The sequence below is a fragment of the Rhinopithecus bieti genome, unplaced genomic scaffold (genome assembly GCF_001698545.2).
Source record: "Rhinopithecus bieti isolate Rb0 unplaced genomic scaffold, ASM169854v2 scaffold_16559, whole genome shotgun sequence".
NCBI lineage: Eukaryota > Metazoa > Chordata > Mammalia > Primates > Cercopithecidae > Rhinopithecus > Rhinopithecus bieti.
The window spans coordinates 406033-412801 of NW_016808724.1; positions in this window are offsets into that span (position 1 = coordinate 406033).

Here is a 6769-nt window from a genome sequence, read left to right on the forward strand (position 1 = left end):
TACAGGCTGTCTGCGGTCTGACTGTGGATACAGGCTGTCTGCGGTTTGACTGTGGGCTGCGTGTTTCCTGGATGGACCCTAGAGCATGGGCTACTTCAGCCAACAGTAAAACTGCAGACAGGGCCTATATTCACAGCACAAAGGAAGGAAAAGCAGAAGCAGAGATTAATATTTACCTAGACGCAATTTCTCAGTATTTGCCGGTGGCAAAGGGACCAGGATGGAAAGACCATTTATTTCCTGTAGCTTCTGGAGGTGGCCAGAAGGATGGAGAGCAACAAAGCAAGAATCCTTCATTTGCAACGTCCAGACAGAGCAGGACACAGACTGGGTAGGAGCATTCAGAAGCCTCAAAGAAACAAGAAAGCTCACCATAATCTTCATTGTCTTTACCATCTTCACAGTTTCTAGATTTCTTACAGCATTCTTTCTAAAACACAATTCCACTAAACTTTACGACGTGGCCTCCCTGGCCCATAAACAGTAATTTTACCTTCTGATTTGTTTTTCTCTTTAATCATCCACTCGAATGCTCCACCGCACTCTCCATCTGTGTCCAGATAGTGTGAGTTTATATTCATTATCTTCCTAAGTGCCTTTCCAGCACAGGGAGGTGAAAATGCGCCCGCTGGAAGCCATTCCCCTCCTTTCTTTTTGCCTCATCTCTATTCTTCCATGACTCCCCTCATTAATTTACTCCATATCATTCCTCACATTCTGAACGCAGGGGAAAGGTACGCAATGGAGGGAACAAGTGGTGCTGGCGGTAATAACAGGACTAAGATGCGCTTTGTGTGGAATATTGTCCTAACTCCAGGTATTCCAAAATTCCACCTAATTATCTTGACATCCCTTATCTGTTATGCCATTCAAATAACACACATGCATCTAGTCCTCTGTTACGTAGCTAGCTGAGCTAGCAACAGAGACAGAAAGCTGCATCCGCACAGGCCCTCAGTGAGGGGCACAGAAGCACAGGGCCAGGAGGGCCCAGCACTATACAGGCCCTCAGCGAGGGCCACAGGTGCAGGTCAGGATGACCCAGTACTGCACAGACCCTCAGTGAGGGGCACAGGTGCAGGTCAGGATGGCCCAGCACTGCACAGACCCTCAGTGAGGGGCACAGGTGCAGGTCAGGAGGGCCCAGCACTCACTGCACAGGAGGGAAAGCAACAATGCCTGCACACAGGGGTGCTGGTGACTGTTGGGGAGGCTGGGTTTGAAAGAACAGAGAACAAGGTGAAGGTAGCCAGTGACTCAGGGTGGCCAGTGTGTAGCATCCGTGGGCCACATAGCAGGCAGCATGGGTGAGGGTAGGAGAGGCCTGTTCTAAAGCCTCTGAGATGCCACCTGCAGAACTGCACTTCCCTCCCAGGCAGCCTAGAGAGCCCTGAGTGCTGACCAGATGTAATTTGAAGCGCCTCGCTGAAATCCACCACACCCGTGGGCTCCTGTTCCAGTTCCTTAATCATAGTGCTATCACAACTCAGTAAACATCCCGTCTGTAGCTTTTTGGAAAGAAATTGTGGAACCAAGGCCGGGCGTGGTGGCTCAAGCCTGTAATCCCAGCACTTTGGGAGGCCGAGACGGGCAGATCACGAGGTCAGGAGATCGAGACCATCCTGGCTAACATGGTGAAACCCCGTCTCTACTAAAAAACACAAAAAACTAGCCGGGCGAGGTGGCGGGTGCCTGTAGTCCCAGCTACTCAGGAGGCTGAGGCAGGAGAATGGCGTAAACCTGGGAGGCGGAGCTTGCAGTGAGCTGAGATCCCGTCACTGCGCTCCAGCCTGGGCGACAGAGCGAGACTCCGTCTCAAAAAAAAAGAAATTGTGGAACCAAAAACTGAGAGTTTGATAAATATATTAAGGGGAGAGAGACTCAGAGTGGTGAAACAGTAAAACTTTGAATGCAGAGATTTTAGAGAAATTCTCCTTATTGCCCATTTCAGACAGACACCCCACTTAGGACGTCCGCGTTTCAGTGCATCATTCACGTCAGTTTATGGAACTTTCTGTCCTTTCCAGCACATGATATGTGTTTTCTTTTTTCTTTTCTTTTCTTTTTTTTTTTTTTTTTTTTTTTTTTTTTTTTTTTTTTTTTTAACATAAGAAAGCGGCAGCCTTTTATTGCAAATATGCACACACTCTCGGGCGAGGTTCCCTGGTCCTCAGGTGTATGGGGGCCAGGGAAGTCACGCCGGTGCTCTCGGGTGAGGTTCCCCGGTCCACCAATGCAGGGGCCGAAGAAGTCACGCCGGCTCCTGCCGCCGCGATATGTGTTTTCAATTTACCCTTGTCATACAGTAACTTTATACAGAGAACAGCAGCAGAGACTGGGAGAGACTGTTTCCCCCAGTTGATAAAGGAGAGAACCCTGGCTGGAGGGTGGCCACTGCACTAACATCAAGCAGCTGGGGGCCTCGTGACTGGCAGTCCCCACACTCGTGAGGCCCCTGCAGAGGGATGCTGTCCCACGAGCTTCCTATAAATCCAATCTCAGGAAAAACGGCCTCTATCCTGTGTAGTTCTGCTCTCCACAGTCTCTATGAGAACATGATGAGCAATTCTGAAAGGAAAGAGATGCGAGATGCGACCCCTCTTGGCTCTTCAGAAACCTGGGTGTGCCCTGCCTGCCTGCGGTTCCCCCTGCCATGATCCCAGCGTCTCCTCTTCCCACTGGGTCTCTCGTGAAGGGCTGGCCTTCCTTGCTTTTCAATCCTCTGCCTAACCTCCCTCCCCTCACCCTCCCCATGCCTAGAACTGTCCTGACTCCAGCAATGCAGGCACGACAATGGCAGCTCCGTCCTGCCCCGGCAAAGCCATTCCAACGGCCAGTGGAGCAGCTGTTACCACTTCCCCGAAGTCGAGGCCCTTCCCAAAACCCTGTGACGCCAGGGCTCACAGGACAAGCAGGAATCAAGATCTGCCCTTTTCAGCTCTTCACGGCAGAAATGCCACGTGTTCTCTTCTTATGGCACTTTTACAAAACATGTTCTACACTAGACCCAAATAGTTCACGAATATCTGTCGAAGCGGTAAGGCAACACTAGCTTCCCTGCTGATCTCTGCGTACGAACACTCCATCTAGTTTCTTTACTGAAAATCTCTACGTTCAAGGGATGTGCTAAGCCTACCGACTCATTTTCTATTACATTTAAAAGTATGAGGCATGTGATGCTCAGAACTCATGGCTTATGTGTCACACTTTTCTTCTTCAGAGAAAAATTAACTGTAGAACTCTTCAGTTTGTTGGTGAACCACCTTATGATGCATAATTTTATTATCCAATTAATACACACAAAAAACTGTACAGCAACCTCTCAGAACCTTAAAGATCTTGAAATCCTTAAATAAAATGCAAATTTACTTTCTAAAGATTTCCTATGAAAAACAATTGTCTAAAAAATGGCAATTTCATAGCAACAAAAGAAAACTTATATATGTACACAGAATATGGACATTTCTAAATCATCTAAAAAGCACAAAATACCTTAAGATATATTTTTCCAAACCATTCTTAAGCAAAAAGTAAGCTTACTATTTTTGAATTTTTCCAATACAATGTTTATAGTATGCTTAAGAATTATAAACTTAATATGAGTTCATTTCAGAAATTTTTGAAAATATTTTTCAAAATATAAAGAAACAAAGAAATCAGGTAAAATCTAAGCATAAGCATTAAGCTTTTGTATAAATATCATTAGTATTCAGCCTTGAGTCATATTTTCAGTCATTTTAGATGTTAAGCACTTTACTAGTGTCATTAAATATTCTTCAAAACTATGATTTTATTGCCAAGTTTTGGTACATAATTCATTTTCTCATTCCTCTGTGTTAGAAGGTTCAAGGTTGTTTCCAAATTTTTGCTACTATTTACCCATGTCTTTGAGTATGTCCACAGGAAAAATATTCTAGAATTGGTGTAATCTCCTATAAAGGTTATGGCTATCTGTGTTCCCATTAATCATATAAGAAAGATCCTGTTTGACCACAACACCAATATTTTGGATTACATTTTTCTTTTTTTAATAATATAGGCTTTCTTCTCAACATCAGGTGCGTTGAATTCAAGAGTTCTGATTCCTGCGCCCATGAATTTTCAAGCATAAAATAATGCTTGAAATGTTTTATCAAGCATAAAATAAATCAGGTTCAATTGGGTTTCTGTAGCCCAAAGTCAGTTTTGCTGGGAAATCCAGTTACAGAACTTAAAAATGAGTTAATTTAAAAAGTATTCAACTTTCAACACTCACTTGAAACGAACACCCTTCTCTAATCTCAGCTGAGCACTCCCGTCACTCCCACACCCGCATTAGAAATCATGACCCAGCCCCTATGTAAAAGCCCCTCAGCCCCTCCCCAGGAGAAAGCTACCTTTTCCAGGCAGCACGGCCTCCCCATCATTACCGTCCACAGCACACAGCAGAGTCCTGAACTCAACAAAGACAGGTCCAAGGAAACCAAACCACTTTCCTGTCACACCTTCAATGAAGAAGACGGATAACTTATCATTTATTTATTTTTGAAACAAAGTCTTGCCCTGTCACCCAGGCCTGAGTGCAGTGGCATGATCTCTGTTCAATGCAACCTCCGCCCCTGGGTTCAAGCGATTTTTCTGCTGATTCTCCTGCCTCGGCCTCTGAGTAGCTGGGATTACAGGCAAGTGCCACCATGCCTAGCTAATTTTTGTATTTTTAGTAGAGACAGGGTTTTACCCTGTTGGCCAGGTGGTCTCTGAACTCCTGACCTCAAGTGATCTGCCCGCCTCAGCCTCCCAAAATGCTGGGATTACAGGGGTGCGTCACCGTGCCTGGTCAAGGCAGGGAATTTAAAAAGAACAAGGCAGCAAGAACTACAGGAGGACGACCTGGGAAGTCAGCCCCCAGCCGGGCTGAGTGAGGGAAGGGAGGGTCAGGGCCAGAGCCCCAGGAGGTCTCTGATCAGGTGTGTGGGACCCAGGGGCCTCCGAGGGGCACCAGGGCTGGTTCTGGGAGTTGCTGGGACAGACCACTGGTGGGGAATGAGTGCCCTGGGGCACGAGGCACGGAGGAGACTGCAAAGAGGACGGAGCAGGTGCGTGCCCTCTTCTGCCTTCCAGATGGAAGGGAGGCCAGAGGGAAGGCGTGGGACCGTGCCGGGGCCTCGCAAGGAGCAGAGGTGAAGTCACCCACCCGGCAATGCTTCGTCCAGGAATGCCCTTGGCAAAGCGGGACAAGCGCTGAGGCCCAGAGTTTTGTGTCGCCCTGGTCGCACCTCCGAGTGCTGTATCTGCTCTGAATCTAGGTTTCCTTGTAATGGAAATGGGAGACGATTCTTCCTACTGGGTTGATAACCACACTGTTATGATGCTTACACAGCAAAAAAGCACCACTTACAATGCAAAATGTTATGAAAATGTGCCATATTCCTGTATAGTGGAGAGGGCACCAAGGCTGGCTCAGGCCCCAGAATAACCAAGTTCAAGCCTCGCTCTGCCAAATACCAGTCGTGCGACCTCAGGGAAATCCCCTTGCTTCCCCCGCATTTCCCTCACCTCAACCGGAGCCAGTAACAGAACCCTACGCCCTAGACCCCTGATGAGAATTACGTAAGTTAATACATTAACAGTGCTGAGAGAGCCCCTGGGAACTGTCAGACCCCAAAACCTGTGCCAGGCACCATCCTCACTCCCTCTCCACGAAAGGTCCTGAAATAATATGGGTGCGTCGGGTGCCAGTTCTAGGTGGTCTCACTCTTCCCTTGATAAAGTGTCTCTCTGGGCTTCCCATTAATTAGTGATCTGTGGGCTTCCTATTTGCCATGGGCTGAACGTTTGCATCCCCAAGACTCCCACGGTGAAATCTTAACCCCCAAGGTGATGGCTTTGGGAGGTGACTATACGTTAAGAGGGTGAAGCTCCTGAATAACGGGGCCCAGGGAGGCCCCTCGCCCCACGTGAGGACACACGAGAGGGCGTCATCTGTGAGCCAGGATACCATCCACTGCAGATTCCACACCTGCTGCACCTTGATCACGGCCTTGCAGCCTCCAGAACTGTGAGAAGGAAATGTCTGCTGCCAAGGCTGCCTGGCCTACGGTATTGCGTCCCGGCGGCCTCAGCTGAGACAGTGCTTACTGACCTGCTTTTGTAAGATAAGCACAGATGTTGGCAGAGAACGCGGGGCAATGAGGGGCAGCCATTGGTGGCTGGGAGCTCCCCCCGCCCTGCACGTACCCCAGTCTCACAGGCGGCCCAGCAGGCCACCCGTGCCCACGTCCTCCCAGCCAGGCTGGAGAGGCCGGCAACAGGCACCCAGGAAATGCAGTCATCACCCAAGGAAACACCTGAACAACTAGGACTTCAGAGCAATTTCAAAAGTTCCTTCAACCAGAACGATGCGTAACCAGCCAGGAGGCCGAGGCGGGGTGAACGCTTCCCACCAGCCGCACAGGCCAGCGCCAGTAAATAAACAGGAAGAGAAGGCACCGCTGCAGACTGGAACTTGGCTTCAGAAAAGATTTTTCCAGACCTAAAAGGGGAGCCAGCAACATTCCACTTAAAGATGGAATTGGTCAGGAATGTCAGGTTGGGAATGTCAGGTCGGGAATGTCAGGTTGGGAATGTCAGGTTGGGAATGTGACATCGGGAATGTCAGGTTGAGAATGTGACGTCGGGAATGTCGGGTCGGGAATGTGATGTCGGGAATGTCACATCGGAATGTCAGGTCGGGAATGTCACTCAGCACTTTATTCGCACTTGAACTTCTCAGCGTCTTCTCGGGTTTCCA